The sequence below is a fragment of the Pseudorca crassidens genome, chromosome 9 (assembly GCF_039906515.1).
Source record: "Pseudorca crassidens isolate mPseCra1 chromosome 9, mPseCra1.hap1, whole genome shotgun sequence".
NCBI lineage: Eukaryota > Metazoa > Chordata > Mammalia > Artiodactyla > Delphinidae > Pseudorca > Pseudorca crassidens.
Genome location: NC_090304.1, coordinates 79,438,156 through 79,458,537, shown reverse-complemented (window position 1 = coordinate 79,458,537; position 20,382 = coordinate 79,438,156). Strand labels below are relative to the sequence as shown.

The 20,382-nt window shown below is 39.4% G+C and overlaps 1 pseudogene; it reads left to right on the top strand.

Annotated features, from left to right (window-relative positions):
• LOC137230792 (lysine-specific demethylase 4D-like) overlaps positions 1–13,397 on the top strand; it is a 46,325-nt pseudogene extending 32,928 nt beyond the window's left edge.
• The last annotated feature ends 6,985 nt before the right edge of the window (positions 13,398–20,382 follow it).

Here is a 20,382-nt window from a genome sequence, read left to right as displayed (position 1 = left end):
AAATCTAAGAGAATTCAGCACCACCATACCAGGTTTACAACAAATGCTAAAGGAAGTTCTCTAGGAAGGAAACACAAGAGAAGGAAAACACCTACAATAACAAACCCAAAAGATTTATGAAAATGGTAACAGGAACATACATATTGATAATTACCTTAAATATAAATTGATTAAGTGCTCCAACCAAAAGACATAAACTAGCTGCATGGATACAAAAACAAGACCCATATATTTGCTGTCTACAAGAGGCCCACTTCAGACTGAAAGTGAGGGGGTGGAAAAATATATTCCATGCAAATGGAAATCAAAAGAAAGCTGGAGTAGCAATTCTCATGTCAGAAAAAATAGACTTTAAAATAAAAACTATTACAAGAGACAAAGAAGGACACTACATAATGATCAAGGGATCGATCCAAGAAGAAGATATCACAATTGTACATATTTATGCACCCAACATAGGAGCACCTCAATACATAAGGCAAATACTAACAACCATAAAAGGGGAAATCGACAGTAACACAATCACAGTAGGGAATTTAACACCCCAATTTCACCAATGGATAGATCATCCAAACTGAAAATAAATGAGGAAACACAAGCTTTAAATGATACATTAAACAAGATGGACTTAATTGATATTTATAGGACATTCCATCCAAAAACAACAGAATACACATTCTTCTCAAGTGCTCATGGAACATTCTCCAGGATAGATCATATCTTGTGTCACAAATCAAGCCTTGGTAAATTTAACAAAACTGAAATTGTATCAATTATCTTTTCTGACCACAATGCTATGAGACTAGATATCAATTACAGGATAAAATCTGTAAAAATACAAACACATGGAGGCTAAACAATACACTACTTAATAACCAAGAGATCACTGAGGAAATCAAAGAAGAAATCAAAATCCTAGAAACAAATGACAATGAAAACACTATGACCCAAAACATATGGGATGCAGCAAAAGCAGTTCTAAGAGGGAAGTTTATAGCAATAAAATCCTACCTTAAGAAACAAGAAACATCTCAAATAAACAACCTAATCTTACACCTAAAGCAATTAGAGAAAGAAGAACAAAAAAACCCCAAAGTTAGCAGAAGGAAAGAAATCATAAAAATCAGATGAAATAAATGAAAAAGAAATGAAGGAAATGATAGCAAAGATCAATAAAACTAAAAGCTGGTTATTTAAGAAGATAAACAAAATTTATAAACCATTAGCCAGACTCATCAAGAAAAAAAAAGGGAGAAAGCTCAAATCAATAGAATTACAAATGAAAAAGGACAAGTAACAACTGACACTGCAGAAATACAAAGGATCATGAGAGATTACTACAAGCAGCTCTATGCCAATTAAATGGATAACCTGGAAGAAATGGACAAATTCTTGGAAAGGCACAACCTTCTGAGACTGACCCAGGAAGAAATAGAAAATATGAACAGACCAATCACAAGCACTGAAATTGAAACTGTGATTAGAAATCTTCCAACAAACAAAAGCCCAGGACCAGATGGCTTCACCGGCGAATTCTATCAAACATTTAGAGAAGAGGTAACACCTATCCTTCTCAAACTCTTCCAAAATATAGCAGAGAGAGGAACACTCCCAAACTCATTCTATGAGGCCACCAACACTCTGATACCAAAACCAGACAAAGATGTCACCAAAAAAAGAAAACTACAGGCCAATATCACTGATGAATACAGATGCAGAAATCCTTGACAAAATACTAGCAAACAGAATCCAACAGCACATTAGAAGGATCATAACCTATGATCAAGTGGGATTTAGCCCAGGAATGCAAAAATTCTTCAATATACGCAAATCAATCAACGTGATACACCAGATTAACAAATTGAAGGGGAAAAAAAAGCATATGATCATCTCAATAGATGCAGAGAAAGATTTCGACAAAATTCAACAACAATTAATGATAAAAAAAAAAAAAACCTCCAGAAAATAGGCATAGAGGGAGATTTCTTCAACATAATAAAGGCCATATATGACAAACCCACAGCCAACATTGTCCTCAATGGTGAAAAGCTGAAACCATTTCCACTAAGATCAGGAACAAGACAAGGTTGCCCACTCTCACCACTATTATTTAACATAGTTTTGGAAGTTTTAGCCACAGCAATCAGAGAAGAAAAAGAAATAAAAGGAATCCAAATTGGAAAAGAAGAAGTAAAGCTGTCACTGTTTTCTGATGACATGATACTATACATAGAGAGTCCTAAAGATGCTACCAGAAAACTACTAGAGCTAATCAATGAATTTGGTAAAATAACAGGATACAAAATTAATGCCCGAAATCTCTAGCATTCCTGTACACTAATGATGAAAAATCTGAAAGTGAAATTAAGAAAACACTGCCATTTACCACTTCAGGAAAAAGAATAAAATATCTAGGAATAAACCTACCTAAGGAGACAAAAGACCTGTATGCAGAAAATTATAAGAAACTGATGAAAGAAATTAAAGATGATACAAATAGATGGAGAGATATACCATGTTCTTGGATAGGAAGAATCAACATTGTGAAAACGACTCTACTACCCAAAGCAATCTACAGATTCAATGCAATCCCTATCAAACTACCAATGGCATTTTTTACAGAACTAGAACAAAAAATTTCACAATTTGTTTGGAAACACAAAAGACCCTGAATAGCCAAAGCAATCTTGAGAAAGAAAAACTGAGCTGGAGGAATCAGACTCCCTGTCTTCAGACTATACTACAAAGGCTAAAGTAATCAAGACAGTATGGTACTGGCATAAAAACAGAAATATAGATCAATGGAACAGGATAGAAAGCCCAGAGATAAACCCACTCACATATGGTTACACTATCTTTGATAATGGAGGCAAGAATATACGGTGGAGAAAAGACAGCCTCTTCAATAAGTGGTGCTGGGAAAACTGGACAGCTACATGTAGAAGAATGAAATTACAATGCTCCCTAAGACCATACACAAAAATAAACTCAAAATGGATTAAAGACTTAAATGTCGGCCAGAGACTATAAACCTCTTAGAGGTAACATCGGCAGAACACTCTTTGACATAAATCACAGCAAGATCGGTTTTGACCCACCTCCTAGAGATATGGAAATAAAACCCGAAATATACAAACGGGACCTAATGAAACTTCAAAGCTTTTGCACAGCAAAGGAAACCATAAATAAGACAAAAAGACAACCCTCAGAATGGGAGAAAATATTTGCAAATGAAGCAACTGATAAAGGATTAATCTCCAAAATTTACAAGCAGCTCATGCCGCTCAATATCAGAAAAACAAACAACTCAATCCAAAAATGCAAATCAAAACAACAATGAGATATCATCTCACACCAGTCAGAATGGCTATCATCAAAAATTCTACAAACAGTAAATGCTGGAGAGGGTGTGGAGAAAAGGGAATCCTCTTGCACTGTTGGTGAGAATGTAAATTGATACAGCCACTATGGAGAACAGTATGGAGGTTCCTTAACAAACTAAAAATAGGACTACCATATGACCCAGCAATCCCACTACTGGGTATATACCTTGAGAAAACCATAATTCAAAAATAATCATGTACCAAAATGTTCATTGCAGCTCTATTTACAATAGCCAGGATGTGGAAGCAACCTAAGTGTCCATCAACAGATGAATGGATTAAGAAGATGTGGCACATATATCCATTGGAATATACTCAGCCATAAAAGGAAACGAAATTCAGTTATTTGTAGTCAGGTCGATGGACCTAGAGTCTGTCATACAGAGTGAAGTAAGTCAGAAAGAGAAAAACAAGTACTGTATGCTGACACATATATATGGAATCTAAAATAAATAAATAAAAAAGGTCATGGAGAACATAGGGGCAACACGGGAATAAAGACAGACCTACTAGAGAATGGACTTGAGGATACGGGGAGGGGGAAGGGTAAGCTGGGACAAAGTGAGAGAGTAGCATGGACATATATACACTACCAAATGTAAAATAGATAGCTAGTGGGAAGCAGCCGCATAGTACAGGGAGATCAGCTCGGTGCTTTGTGACCACCTGAGGGGTGGGATAGGGAGGGTGGGAGGGAAGGAGATGCAAGAGGGAGGAGATGTGGAGACATATGTGTACATATAACTGATTCATTTTGTTATGAAGCAGACACTGACACACCATTTTAAAGCAATTATACTCCAATGAAGATGTTAAAAAAAAAGAGAGTACACGTTGTAAGATTCCATTCATAGAAAATTTTAGAAAATACAAACTAATGTATAGTGACAGAAAGCAAGCAGCTCAGAGGTTGCCTGAAGAAGGAGGGGCAGAGGGAACAGATTACAAAGGGTCACAGGGACACTTTTGGGGTGAAAGATATGTTAACTCTCTTAAATGTAGTGATGATGTCATGGGTATATGCTTATGTCAAAACTTATCAAAGTGTACACTTCAAGTAGGTGAGTCTACATGTCAGTAATAGCTCAATTAAAAAATAAATTTTAAGAAATAAATCAGAACGATGAATAGAAGAGAGAAAAAGAAAAAAACATAGTAGGAAAACTCAAATGCTTTCCCATGCCTCTAGTCTATTCATTCAGCGTTTTCCCTCCCTCCTCCTCACTCGAATCTCTGTCTATTGTTACACTTGTTCCCCAGATTGCCAACCTTGACCGAGCCTGGCTGCAGAAACGTGAGCCTGGTACTGGAGAATGGGGATCCCATTTCAGAGATAGGCAGCTCATTTCTCCACAGTGAGATTTCATTAGGATAGGGATGAGGCTGACTGCAAGCAATGTGCTCGCATGGAACGGGCTCTCAATACCCCTCAGTTGGTGATTATAGAAACCTATTGAGGGGTAAGCTTCCGATCACGTGAATATAGATTGCAAGAACAAGGTACAGCAAAATCTGAGTTCTGTCGAAACTGGCATGTAAAACCTCACAGTGCAAACCTTACTGAGGAGTCTTATTTTCAGCAATATTTTCTTAGAGTGCCTTAAACCAAGTCAGACTTGTAATACTATACCAAACATTGTTTTCTAAGGAGTTAATTCCTGCCAGTGTTGGATGAAACAAAACTATAAAGAAGAAAACTTGATGAGCCCAGAGTGGATACATATTTACTCCCACTAAAACCTTCGTGAGGTGACAGAATCTGGTTTTCATTTAAACTAAAATCCTACAAAATAACAATAGTAACGGATCTAAGCACTCTGTATGATGTTTAATAATGCTCTGAGAATCTGTCCCCCAAATACTGGCAAGAACTATATACTCTTTTGAGGGAGCTGAAAATCCATTCAACTTTCTCTGCTATTAAATTATTGCTTAATAAGGAGTGCAGCTATTATAGACCCTGCATCTCTATCGTTTCAACACCCTGGAAACCGCAGTCAAGGAAAATCTCACAGTATGATTCTAGAGTGACAGCAACAACCAAGAGGAACAGTGATGTCCCCAGGTTCAGTGCCAAAATCCCATGGCCAGGAAGGATGAAGTTGGACTCACAATATGTACAATTAATCTCTCTTGGCCAAAATGCTCCAGTTTCTCCTCAACTGTGTGTATGGTGGTAAAAGGAAAAGAGGTGGTTAAGACTCTCTTCCACAGCATATTGCTCCAGATACTGACTTTTAAGAGAAAAATCATTATTCTATGTATTCCGTATGTTACACATTTCATCATCCTATGATTACAAAATACTACAGCAGCCCTTTCTTCATCCTGAAATTATTACAACTTGAGTCTCAACTGGCCTGGTCAACTGGTGACAATTTGCAGGGAAATATCCCTGCATATTCACTAGAATGACTAAATAAAATTAATAATTAATAAGTTTAAAAAGAAAAAAATGTAAAATGCCAACAACACCAAGTATTTGCAAAGATATAGAGCAACTTGAATTCTCATACACTGCTAGTGGGATTTCAGAATAGTAAAACGACTTTGGAAAATAGTTTGACAGTTTCATATAACATTTCATAGATATTTACCATATGACTTAACAATCCCCCAGAATAAAAACATGTACACATAGGACTTGTATAGGAATAATCATACCAGCTTTATTCATAATCACAAACAATTGGAAACAACCCAAACATTCATCAACTGTTGAGTTGCTGTATAATCATACAATAGAATACAGCTCAGCCATAGAAAGAAGTAAATTACTTATGCCCACAACAACATGGATAAATATCAAAAATATTATACTGAGGGGGCTTCCCTGGTGGCGCAGATGGTTGAGTCCGCCTGCCGATGCAGGGGACACGGGTTCGTGCCCCGGTCCGGGAAGATCCCACATGCCGCAGAGTGGCTGGGCCTGTGAGCCATGGCCGCTGAGCCTGCACGTCCAGAGCCTGTGCTCCACAACGGGAGAGGCCACAACAGTGAGAGGCCCGCGTACAGCAAAAAAAAAAAAAAAATTAAAAAAAATTAAAAAAAAATATTATACTGAGTGAGAGAAAAAAGATATAAAGTAGTTCATTCTGTATGACTTCACTTATGTGAAATTCTAAGAAAACCAGAACTAATGTATAGACAAAAAGCATATCAGTGATTGCCAGAGTCAAGGTAGGGAGGAGCTTGACTGCAAAGGGAATAACATAACTTTTGGGTGATGGGATTGCTGAGTGTGGTAGTAGTTATGGCTCTTCCTAGAGCCCATGAGGTCCCTTTTGCACTGCTTCTTGGTTCTATCCAACAACTGGACAAAAATGACCCCCTGCTCTTAGGAATGCCCTCATGTGTCGCTGTGGCTTAGAGTCCTGCCTAACTATCCAGCAGCCCAAAAGACAGAGGACATTTCTCCACTCATCCCACATCCCCTCTCCTGCTCTCATCCTCTCCTCTGTGCAAGAGTAGCTTCAAGATTAACATCCACCCTTGATCAGACAGAAGAGGAAAGATCATCCATTCTGTTCAAGAGAAAATGAACCTGCATGGTATTTGCTCTACACACTGAATCAGACCATCTTAATAGTTTATGTCCCAAAGACTAGGCTATTCAGTCTTAACAGATTCCATAGTGTGGTCCACCGGTCATGTTTCTCCAGCATAGTATGAAGTAAAGGACATCCACATCCATCCAGTAAACAAATATGTGTTCCTTATATCACATCCACACATGAAATGTGTGCACAGGAGGGTACATACACACACTCAAACACAATCTTCCCCCCAAGCAATAATATTCTCACATAGCAAAAGTTAACAAAACACAGGATAAAAGGAAGTTAAGTGCAAGGAGAAAGAGATAGAAAAGACCCACAGAGCCATAGATCCTGGGTGAGAAAATACATTAAAAGTTAAAGCTGAGAAATTTAGGTGATCCTTTGGCATCAGTGTGATCATGAACACAAATTCAGGTTACCTGAATGATCTAGGACATAAAGACGTACAGGAAGATGGATATAGATACACACACATATACATATTAATAGATGATAGATTATGATGATGTTGATGATGGTAGAAAGATAGATATAGATACAGATAGATACAATTTCAATATAGAATTTTAACTATTGTAAAGACTTCCTGACTCCCCACAAAATATGTCTACTGACTCTCCAGGGTAAATTCCAGTTTAAGTAACACTATTACAAGGACTCATTTTAAGCATGAGAAAAGAAGATCTCTGTCTCAGTAACATTAAAATGAAGCCATCAGGCATTTCCAACACAGAGGGTAATATAAGTTACACACTAGCCTCTTCATGACAAAGCTGAAAGAGTCTCAGTTGAAAAGCTGGACATCATGAAGAATTTTAGAAATAGCCAGAACTAAGCAGTATCTCAGATAGAACATCAGAATTTTCCTTTCCTTTGTGGCAAAGGAACCAGGAGCTGGAAGAAAACTGACATTTGTGGCTCACCTACTAAGTGCCAGGCATTTTGTATGTACATCACATATATTACCATATGAAATTTAATTCAGCAACCAAGAGGGGTAATTTGAAATTATCGTACACTATTATGGAAGATACAGATGGGACTTAAAAATCTTGTGTGAAGATGTAAACCAGTGGACTCTCATAGTTCCTATATTTCCAGAAAAAGATTTATTTTTTGTGTTATATTTTTTACTAATGTCTGTGTGGCCCACTAGCCTATAAGCTCTATCAAGAATACTGGTCAGATCTGGATTTTACTCACGACTGGATCCCCAGTTCCTAGCACATGGACTATCATGTAGTAAAGATTCAATAAATCATTTGTAAATAACTGAACAAATTGCTGATTTTCCCCATATTGCTTGTATTTATGGGACACATTGATTTTCTCAATTTAAGGAAACAATCCTTAAACTCTTCTCTGTGGAAACAGGAGACAGAATATTAATGACAACACCTGAAAACTTAACTATGGAGTTATGAACAGGACCTAAAAATAGATTCCTCTGATAACAGCTTCACCCGACAAATGTTAGGCTCTGTAAAGCTTCCCTCTCGTAGACACAGGGCAAAGCAACACATTCACAGTTGTCAAGTAACACTCTTAGCTGAAACTTAAGCAGAACAAAACCTGACAGTGAGCCATGGTTGAATCTTAGTCCCAGCTACATAATATCTCCTAGGAAAGTGAGTGTTTTCCAGATTAACTTAAATGCCAAAGCTGGAGCTGTGAACATAATTATGGCTGACATTTTTGTTCACCCGCTTGACAGATAGTTAGCAAGAACTAATTGTCTTATGCAGAAAATGTTTCAATTTTTAGAAGAGATGAAGGGAAACGGCTTTTAGTATTGAAAGACAAAAATAGTACCATTTCTTGTTCCATTCCTGCTAACCTGTGGAGGTTGGAAAGAGGTTGGGGACTCTTTTCCTCCACCCACTGTCCCACAGGACAGAGACTCTACCACATGTGCAAAAAGCTGCAGCTCCAATAGCCATTGTTCCAGTTCCTTTTAGGGTAGAGGTCCCACAGCAGGAGAGGTGAGTCAAGAAGGTCACAGATGATCGCCTCCACACAGAGAACAGCTCAGAGAGCTGGGATGTCATCCCGGGAGAAGCAGGCCACTGTCCCAGCCCCTAGCTCTGAAGAAGTGGCTCAGACACTTTGCTGAAGGGGAGAGAGAGACAGGCCAACATAACAGGAAGATCAGAAGTTCTCCCCAAAGAAAGTGCTGTTATTCAGGACAGAATGTAGTGAGATTCAAGCCTAAAGACTTTCTCAGAAACAGAGGAGATTCTGGTGGTAAGCAATTAAGAAGCCAGTCACCCCATGACAGCAAGGAGCTAAACAGTAGTCCAGCTAGTTTACCAGAAAGAACCAGCCAAGGAAAGAGCCGGGAAGATATGTCAGAACAAGCCCCAGGGACTGGCCTCAAAAACAGCCCTGGAGGGCTTCCCTGGTGGCGCAGTGGTTGGGAGTCCGCCTGCCGATGCAGGGGGCGCGGGTTCGTGCCCCGGTCCGGGAGGATCCCACGTGCTGCGGAGCGGCTGGGCCCATGGGCCATGGCCGCTGAGCCTGCGCGTCCGGAGCCTGTGCTCCGCGGCGGGAGAGGCCGCAGCAGTGAGAGGCCCGCGTACCGCAAAAAAAAAAAAAAAAGCCCTGTAAAGGGGCCCAGGTTTAATCATATTAGTCTGCAGAGCAATTTATGCCCTAGGATTGTTGAAAGCAGTAAGCAGTCAGGATTAGTGGGGGCCTAAGAGCTGAGTGTGATACCAAAAGTGGCAGACAGCTTAGCAGAGAGACCAGGGAAAGAGACAGATACAGCGAGCCCTCCAAAACCTCCATCATCTCTGGGTCCTGTCCACATGTCCAAGGCTGAGCCCACAGTGAGTGAGTACAGACACTTCACACTGAGGAAATAGACTTCACGGAAATAGTCTATTCAGGTCACAAGACAAATACATAAGCAAATGACAACAAGCCCTGAGGGGGTGGGGGGGGAATCAATATTCATGTTGTTAAAATATATTATCTAAGATGTCCACTTTTTAATATTAAAAAAAAATGAGGCATGCAAAGAACAGGAAAGCATGATTTATACTGTCCCTTAGAAGCCATGCAGTCGGATCATTCAGTTGACACCGAAATTATCTTTAACTATAGATCTAGGAGCAGAGAGAAAGCCTGTAATCCTCAGATAGTCACAGGACCTTGGGATGTTCTAGACACTGTCACATGCATGCTGTGACTCTGTACTTCTTGTTTAATCTACTTTCTTTTTGTATGAATACAGAGTATGTGCATATGTGTGTGTGTGTGTGTGTGTGTGTGAAACAATTTATCATGTTAGAGACACCTATTTGTCACTCTTTACCTTCTTCCTTATAATAAATACACATATTAGATATTTTTAAACTTGTGCCCGAAAGCTGCGTCCTGAATTTAACATTATTTGATTTTTGAAAGCCATTATTACTGCTTTTATCCTGAAGTTGTGCTTCATCCATTTTATTCACTCAATGTCCAACACTCACTAAGCTATTACGTATGCTGTATTGTTCCAACAGAAAATTGAGATTTACTGTTTGACAAGTGTGAATTAGGTTAGGAGGATTATAGAGGATTGGAAAGGAAGATTATTCTAAACTCTGAAACATAGATTCACCAGAGGTATTAAAATAATAATAAATTTATCTTTGGTAGGCATTCCTTATTAATCACCTTCATCTACATAATTACTTGATAATATATCATGCCCATTTGCATTTGAGGGCATCAGGCCTCAGTGTGTTACATTACCTCCCCAAGCTATACATCTTATTAAGGATGCTATTCATTTTATCCATTTTTAAATCCCTTGCTCTTTTCAACTTGCCAATCTCATAGCAAACCTTTGCTTAGAATACCATTTCTGGCTTCTTCATGATTACTGAACCATTTCCTTAAAAAGCTTGGTATTGTCTCTACAGCCTTTGTAGGACAACGGTGCTGCCAGCCTCTGATAAGCCTCTCTGCTCAGTTCTCAGTCATCCTCTAGATGCCATATTTGTGTGACCCACATCTTCATTTCCATTCCTGATCTGCCTCTAATCTACTATTCCAACAGATTGTAAATCCCAACTATTGTCTTGCTACTGGCGCATCTAGCCCCTCCATGGAGCTCAATGAATTATGATAATGGCTAACATATGACAGAACAACTTAAAAAAAGGATTACGTTTAAATATTTACCATATAATGCCAACATCCTGAGTATAACAAATACCTCTTAGACATAAGAAAATGTGTTTGGCTATATCACTGAACACAGTATTTTAAAAATCTAACAGCTGGGATGAATATGTTTAACATCAGTGTTACAATGAAAGGGTGATTACGTCACATCAGTGAGAGACTGAGAGACCAAAAACAAAAAACTAGTAATTCCGTAGTAGAATTACTACGGAATATTTTTTTTAATGGAAAGGACCTTGGACATCATCTGGTTATTTTTTCTAATGAAGTATAGTTGATTTACAGTTAGTGTTAGTTTCTGGTGTACAGCAAAGAGATTTATTCATATATATATATGTATATATATATATATATACACACACACACACACACACACACACACACACATTTTCCGATTATTTTCCATTATAAGTTATTATACAATGCTGAATATAGTCTCCTATGTTTACAGGAATCCAAGCCTGCCCTGGGAAGGCTGCTCAGAATGAAGTCCATGCTTTAATTCCACCCTATCGCCAAGCCACGTGGACCCCTAACTGGGAGCTGCAGGATTATGACTATTTAATCCTCCTCTGTGCATTTCCCCTTGCTTTTTTTCCTGCTTCCAAACCCCAACTCTGTCTCATGTTTCTATCGGCCAAGAGAGAGCCTTGGACCAGCCCACCAGCAAGCACAGTCCTCCTGGGGTACAGACCACAATCTGCCCATCACCCGGGTCCGTTGGGCTGAGACATATGAGCACAGCCTGGTGTTTTCAGCTGCTTCCCGAGCAGAAGGGCAGGAGGCAGGGCCTCCATGCACAGGACTGGGAAAGTGGTGGCCCTGCTCGGGGTTCCTTGTCTTGCACACCTTCGTGCCTGGGAGTTACTCCGCTAAGGAGAGTTTTCTCTACATTTAGCAAAATCAGGGCGAGTGCCTAGGAAAGTTGCACACATTGGTCCCTCAGGTAACAGCCCTACCCTTGGCCAGGGAGACCACTTATCCAAGCAAAATTAGTGGAGTTTTGACTGAATATGACTTAATCTGTATGGCATAAAGAAAGGATTTCTCAGCTATTGGCACATGGGCAGATTGTTCAGATGGTTAAATATTGCAGTGTTTTAGAACTGGAAAAATCCTACTACCTCACATGAAGGTAAGAAAACCAATGTTGAAAGAAGTCAAATGAGACACAGGGCAAGACCCAGTCTGCACATTGACTGGCAGCAGAATATGTTAGAAGCAGAACTCCTGGTGCAGGTTTGTTTGCTTCTATAGGATGTGAAGTTTGTCCAGCTGGCCAGTTATTTTAAGCTATTGGCTTTTAAGTCTGGAGGTTGCGTGCAGTGGGTTGGAGAGGGGAGCCTGACCTGGAGATGGAGGAAAAGTTCAAAGCCGTCTTCGTTTCTGTCAGCAGCTCTCTCTCCCTCCTCACCAAGTGATCTCGGGAGGTGAAATGAAGGTCATGTCAGTTTATACCCAGGAGAACCTGGAAACAATAAAGGCTTAAATTTAGACAAGAAAAATGAAAACGAATGATCATCAAAAGAGGCACTCTTATGGTCAATTAAAAAAAAAATCCTACTGAGACACTAAAGCAAGATTTGGGAATTTTCTTTTCATAGAATTGTCATGGTGTGAGGAATTTGAGAGACATTTGTATCCAAGCTTTTCTTGGGAGATGAGGTCACTTTCTCACAAGTACTTTTAAATAAACACACACACACGCAGCTATACATATATGTACGTATATGTAGTTTCTTTTAAAACCATAGTATTTCTTATTTTTCTGTATTTTGCCCTATTTTCTGCTAAAGGCCACTATGCATTCACATTTAAATGTGGCTTCAGCTTCAATTTAGCATAACATGTACCCCAATTTATTGGGTATCGAGTGGTTAACAGAAATGCCATGAATGCATATTCAAGGAGACCCTTTAGCTGCATTAAGAAGAAAGTACCAGCTTTCCTGCTAACCTAGAAATGTAATTTTTAGTTCATTCCTCAATCAGGAGGTAACTTTTCAAAGCCCAACCTGAAAGCATGAAATTTAACCTTTCTAAAGGTGAGAAGAGACCCAAATCACAGATGAGGAACAAGAATTCTTGTGGAAGTAGACTTAGCAGTTGTGAAGCTGCAGGAAGATAAAGAAGCTTATCTTAGGATAATAAATACCTACAGGCTGGCATTTTGTAAGAAATGTCACTTATATAAAATGTGGAGGTTGTTGGATATCAATGTTATGTTGAAACACATTCCTACGTAATTATTTTAACTAAAGGCACCTGGTAAGGGCAAACTTGAGGCAGTTTTTTGTGTTGTCTCTTTTTTTAATTTTAAGATAAAATAAACTTTCAGGTAATTGCTTCCCACCATTTTGCTGTTTTGTTTTGGTTTTCCCTTATACCAGCAGAAACAAAAGACATGCATCATGAAGCAGAACTTTTTTGAAGTGGGACAACCATGTGTGCCCTCCCTCAACCTTAAGGCAAGTAGACCGATTCCCTCTTCCTCTAAATTCTAGCATTCTGACTCCACAGGAAAGTACAATAGTCCAACAGATCTACCAATACTCTCTTGTTATAAAATGCTAGAGAGTTTCTGGAGATGGAGTTCAAAAATTGCACAGGAGGCAAAGAACTTTCTAAAACAAAGAGGCTTGAGATCCTAACCCTTTTCTGTAAGATTAGAGATTGTTAGAATATTTCTGATGGACTGAAGTAGCTTCAGATAAATTGAGCAGTCCATGAGGGACACCAGGGGCTAAGCCACTGGTGAGTCTCTGCAGGCTTCCTAGAGTCACCACCAAGGGTGGGGCAGCCCATTGCGGACGCAGCACAGGAACGATGGCAGAACCACATGCAGCCCTCCTCCCACCACTACCCAGGGTCCTGAAGCTGAGGACACGTGGCTTGGGGAGCATGGATATCTCAGGTATGTTCAAAGAGCAGCCTAACAGTGGCTCAGACTGACATTGGTAAAAGGAACATTCTCCTCCCCCAAGGAAATACCACAAGAGTGATGCACATCAGACACCGTAACCCATCCTGCCGCGGGCACAGAACCTTGAGGCTTCCTGCTCACCTGATTCAAGGTGGTGTCTGCCTGAGCTTCTGCAGTCCTTCCGCAAGGAGCACCCAAGTGCTCAGCTCAACTGAGTGTAGCAGCCACATCCTAGAGAACAGCCTGGACCCTCCTGCAGGATGATCGGATTTCAGAATCCTCAGCAGTCCTTTGGGTTTATATTTTTCTCTTTGAGCTGTTGGTACCTACCCCTGAATTGCTGGATTGAGTCAGAACTTGTCCTTTTCACAGTAAGAAGAGAACTCTGGAAAAAAGAAAAACAATAGTCTCTCCATTTGCAGATGGCAGACTGGTCATAATCTGGAGGTTAAGAGAGTTCCCTGAGTTTATACACCAAACCAATGAACTGGATTATATGGCAGCTACATGAAGCTTACCATTCTGGAAGGTGAGTTTAGCCTTTCTTAGCTAATTTTTTGTTTGTGTTCCTAAATGTCCGATTTAGAGATTCCACTATTCCCACAATTTGAGGCATACGCCTGGATTGTATGGCTCCTGTGTTATTACCTTAATTCAGATTCTGAATCAAATAGTTTTATCCATCTGAGCTGCCTCCCTTACAGGATGTGAATTCACAGACTTCTTCCTTCCTTAGCATACTTCATACTATACTCACATTAGAAACACTCCACAAAAACAGTACCAAGGCTTCAAGGGAATGCTAACAGAACAAAAATAAAGAGAGACACACACACAAAAAGAATGCTGTGAAAATCCTGCTTGCTAAATAGAGGACTAAATGAAAGTGTTTTTCTGAAGTCTGCATTTTAAACATAAACAGATCTGCAAAATTCCCCTCTGAGATCCTTTCACTGTATTAACACATTCTCAAAGCTTAAAGTTTACTCTTTGAAAAATTAGCCCAAAGAATAGTGCATTGTGCTTCAAAAGAATACTTTAAGATGATCTCTCCCTGGGCGTGAAATTTTATTCTTAAGAGACTGAAGTAAAAGATAGTGAAGGTAAGATGGCAGTAAGCGCCCCCAAACAATGTTGAATTCAGTTATTAGTTTTCTTAAAGAGTTTACATTCATACTCGAGATCAATTTAAAATGGAGAATAACGATTCTAAACTAAATAAGGTTTGAGGTTTGAAAAGTAGCATTATAAGTTTAATTTATTTTTATTTTTTGTCACTTTGAATTTTACACATCTTCCTACAAATGAGTTTAGGATGATTTGCACCATTTGACTAAAACACTCATGCTCTAATATAAAGCAGCCCTCTTTCTGCTTCTCCACACCCTAAATTCACAGGCTCTTTTGACAGAGTTTGAAGCTTAATTCAAATAGATGTGCCTGCATAGAGCATCTACCTTGTACCAGGGACTGTGAGAGTAGAAAGGTAATGAAAACTTCATTCCCAAAATCAAGTTGCTCATAAATTTGTGGGTGAGGTATAATATACATAAAAATAAGACATGATGAAATAGACAAAATATAGGCAGTGTTTGCTGGAAAAAGGAGCAGAGAGAAATTCATTGGGGCAGGACTGGGAGGGATGGGGGTGGTATGATCAGGGAATAACTGAAAATAGCCAGAGTCAGCCTTCGGAAACTATCCTCAAAAATCAGTTTTAATTCTCCTGTGCGTGCAGATGGAAGGTGGTGAGCAGTGTATAAAGGGGGAAGCCACTGGCCTGTGTGTGGAAATTGAAGCATGGAGGGAAGAGCCAGGTGCAAGGAGACCCAGGCAGGAAGAAATGATAACCTCTGGATTCTCAGCTTTCAAATCCCAGCAACTCATTTGATTCTCACAACAGAACCAACTACGAAGACGCTGAGACTATAAAGGAACGAAACATCTCACTGGACTAGTGCCCATGTTTCATAGGTAATAGGCTGGAACTTAAAGCCGTGTCTTCTCCTTATTCTGTGCTGCAGGGAGAGAGAGAGAAAGAGAGAGAGGAGGGAGAATTAAAGTAGGAGGCTTTCCAGATAACAAATAACTAATGCCATGTGCTTTCATTGTTCTGAATGTTCTCCTAATTGAGAATTACATGAGGTTCTTTGCAAACTATGCCCATTTAGTGGATTGGTTGATTAATTAATTTGCTGAGGAGATTAGCTCCTCCCTCAGCAAGATGGCGGCAAGATTGATCTGCCCTCTGGAAGCCAGAATGGTCCCTTCACTGGGGCAGAGATATTTGGACACCCACAGAGAGAGGAGTATTGGGTGGGATGATTTTCCTGCACCCAACTCTCACTTCCCCTTTTCAGGCTATACATCAAGAGGGTTTTGGCATCTTTTTAACTCTGGGATTTTGACACTGCCACAGATATATTCGTAGTTTGTGTATTTTAATTGTATTTCCTTTATAACGTATGACAAAATAGCATACCCACAGGTTGTAGCAGGTGAGTTGCAAGTTGTATTATTTTAACATATACTGAAGGTGAAAGAGATGATGATTTTCTTTCATTCATTACCTTTTGTAAATGCTTATAAACTTGCAGAGTGAAGATGTCTGAATCACCATCACCTGCAGGGTTTCGTTAAAAATTTTCTCTTTCCCTCCTGCCACCCTCCACTGTTGGGGAGGATTCCCATTAGATTTTTAAGGCTCCCAGATGACTTTGATGATCAGTGAAACATTGGAAATACCGAATTAGAGTACCCTAACCATGGAAGCACACATATTTAAGTGTGTTCACAATAATTACTTTAAGGATAATTAATGCTTTCATAATCAATAAATAAAGGATGAAACTGGTTATATGTTACTCTGAAGTGTATATGTGCTAAGGCAAAATGGGGTGTGTGAGGCATGAACCACCGTAGGTAAACCTGAACAGCAGAAGTCCAGATCCTGGAGAGCATAGCATAGATCCTTGCTTCTCCCAGAGTGGACCTCAGACCAGCAGCTCTGGCATCTGCTGGGAGCTTGTTAAAGTGCAGATGTATCTAGTGAGACAAATAAGAATCTGTATAGTAACAAATTACCAGGTTATCCCCACCAGGAAATTTTAAGAAGTCTTAGGTTCTTCACATTGACTGCCTGTTAGAAGCCACTGAGACAATCTTTAACATGACAATTCCAGGTTCCTACCCCAGAGAAATGATACCAGGTTCTAGGGGTGGAGCCTGGGCATTTTGGGGTTTTTTTGTTGTTGTTGTTCTGTTTTGTTTTGTTTTGTTTGTTTGTTTAATTTTTATTGGAGTATAGCTGACTTACAATGCTGTGTCAGTTTCTGCTGTACAGCAAAATGAATCAGTTATACATATACATATGTCCACTCTTTTTTAGATTCCTTTCCCATATAGGTCATTACAGAGTATTGAGTAGAGTTCCCTGTGCTATACAGTAGGTCCTTATTAGTTATCTATTTTATATAGAGTAGTGTGTATATGTCAATCCTAATCTCCCAGTTTATCCCTCCCCCCCTTACCCCCTGGTAACTATAAGTTTCTTTTCTACATCTGTGAGTCTATTTCTGTTTTGTAAGTAAGTTCATTTGTACCCTTTTTTTTAAGATTCCACATATAAGTGATATCCTATGATATTTGTCTTTACCTTTCTGACTTAGTTCACTCAGTATGACAATCTCTAGGTCCATCCACGTTGCTGCAAATGGTGTTATTTCATTCTTTTTTAAGGCTGAGTAATATTCCATTGTATATATGTACCACATCTTTATCCATTCCTCTGTTGATGGACATTTAGGTTGCTTCCATGTTCTGGCTATTGTAAATAGTGCTGCAGTGAACTGAGCATTGGTGTTTTGAAACCAATGCCCAATTCTGCCTTGTCACAATACTATTTATATGAAAGAGACAAGGCTTTTCTCCCACTCAGTATTGGCAAGCCTACGAGTACCTCCTTCCATGAAGGAAACAATGGCGCTAGGAGTGCCGCCCTGTTACAGTACCCACACTTGGAGACCAGCATCACATTAGCCCCATTCACTGGCTGGGGACAGCCTTAGGGCTCTGACACCCTGTGTGTACACAATCCAGCTCCTTCATTTCCTCTGGTACCCATGAGATCAGACTGAAGCTTTGCTAATGATGAAAGTATGACAAATTACCTCTGAAGAGCCCAAGCACTCATTCTGTGGTCAGTGCCTTTCACTGTATCAACTAATTCAGAGTCTCTTTCATTTCATCAAGTGATGAAAACTGTTTTCACAATTTCTTTTACAGATTGAAGAATTAAGCTAACACATATCATCAGGTCTCTAATTATTGGCCTAGCCAATAATGAGTTTTTTTTTTAATTTGAAGGGACAAGAAAGAAAGAAGTAAATATTGCATTTACGACTAAATTTTTCCTAACATTATGAGTATGATTTAAAAATAAAAATTAACTGCAATAGAATTTAATTGCCTTGAGTCTTATTGAATTCAAGGTTAGATGATGTGATCAGCCCTATAAAGCAAAATGTTCAATGAATCAACTCAAATTTCACAAATGCAGGTGAGGTTAAGAGTGTACAGTTTAAGTGGCATGGATCAGTGGACATCACAGAATCACTGTAAGATGTTGATCTTTGTAGTTTTCTCTTACTAAAATTTACTAATTCAGAGAAGAGGCCCTCCTTTTGTTTTTAAAGATCTTTCATAGTATTACCTGCTGGTCTTATCCTTCCCCTCCTCACATTAGATAACCAAGAACCCAAGAGATAATCAAAATGGCCATTCATTTTAAAATATCTTAATCTCATCATACCTACTTATAATCATCCATTGAGCTAGAATTTATAAAGTACATTTACATATATCACCATATTTAATGCTTTTACTATCCTCTGGGTCATTATTTCAGTTTGATTTACAGATAATGACACAAATAATTTTAATATTTCATATGCACATATTGACTTGGAGGTGACATTTCTTTGAATTACTGCTTCACATCATTGAAGATTCAAAGTTACCCTCAAGTTCCAAACTGACTTAGGAGCACCTAGTAAGAGGGTGGTGAGGCCAGGTGGTGAAACAAAGAAGCACACCTAAAGTATAATATGGCTTCAGTACTCAAGGGGCTTATAGTTTACTTGATGAGGAAAAAAGCATTTTTCAATTAAACATTTGAAATAGCAGAAAGCAACACGTATAGTGACACAGTGAGTAATACAGATAATGAAATGTTTAGAATGTGAAATGTTGGAATAACGGAAAAAGAACTTTGAGCTAGGAGAGGAAGTTCCAACTTCCACCTGGATGAGTCCTGAGAGGTCAACAGTCTCTCCCTGGCCTCGCCACACTCCCCAGGAACAGGAAGGATTTGCTTAAAACATCACAGTTTCCTCTCCAACTGGAAAAGCTACTGTGTGGGGTAAGCGGAGTTTAAGTTAAGAGTGAGGACTGAGCTGGCCACTGTGGATGAAAAGGAGCTGATAATACCCAGGTGACCAGGAGAAGAGGAGGATTGGGAAGCCTGCTGCGATTTGTCATGCAACAGAAGTTTCAACTCCCACGATGTGATTCTTCTCTGAGCTCTAAGAGCCTCTCCAGCTAACGTAGCCTGAAGTCAGCTAAGTGCAGACATTAATTCTGAGGGCTCTTGGTTCAGAGTACACTTATGTTTGGCATAAATTCCCTCACCACCATTTACTGGTATGACAGTACTTACTGCACCATATCCAGTTTTCTGTGAGCATACCTGAATGCAGAAATAAACTGTATGAGTGAAGAACTGTTTGTATTTTTCTGTCAGTGTTGTCGGATTCATCTTTGCGATCCTCTTTAGACCAAATCCAGGGCCTTGCGCCTCACAAGTGCTAAATAAATGCTTGCTGAATCTGACTCTCTTGCCGAACAGAATAAGGGAGAAGCAAAGTTCACTTTTCTTTTCTCGTTCTCAGGACTGGGAGCAGGTGAGGAGCTCGATAATAGCCAGATAAAGGAGAGTTGTGGGCCATTCCTTTAGACCAGTGGCTGCAGTCTGACCATGTGAAGGTGAGTCTGCCTGGAGGAGTACGGTGTGATCATACACAGCAGATTATGAAGTAAGTCACAAGCCCCACCCACCTCTATTATGCCTTGCTACCACACCCCTTTAGGTTGCTGGCTCTGACCCGGAAATCATTTGAGTTTGTAACTCCAGATTCAGAAAACAATCAGAGCCAAGAAAAGATTTGACATAACATCTGTCTGCTAACAGCTTAGATTGGAAAAAGATTTCATTATTGTGGAGCTTTTAAAACATTTAAGCAAATATAATGTAGTTCTACAAAACAAGTATCAGGTAGTTTCTC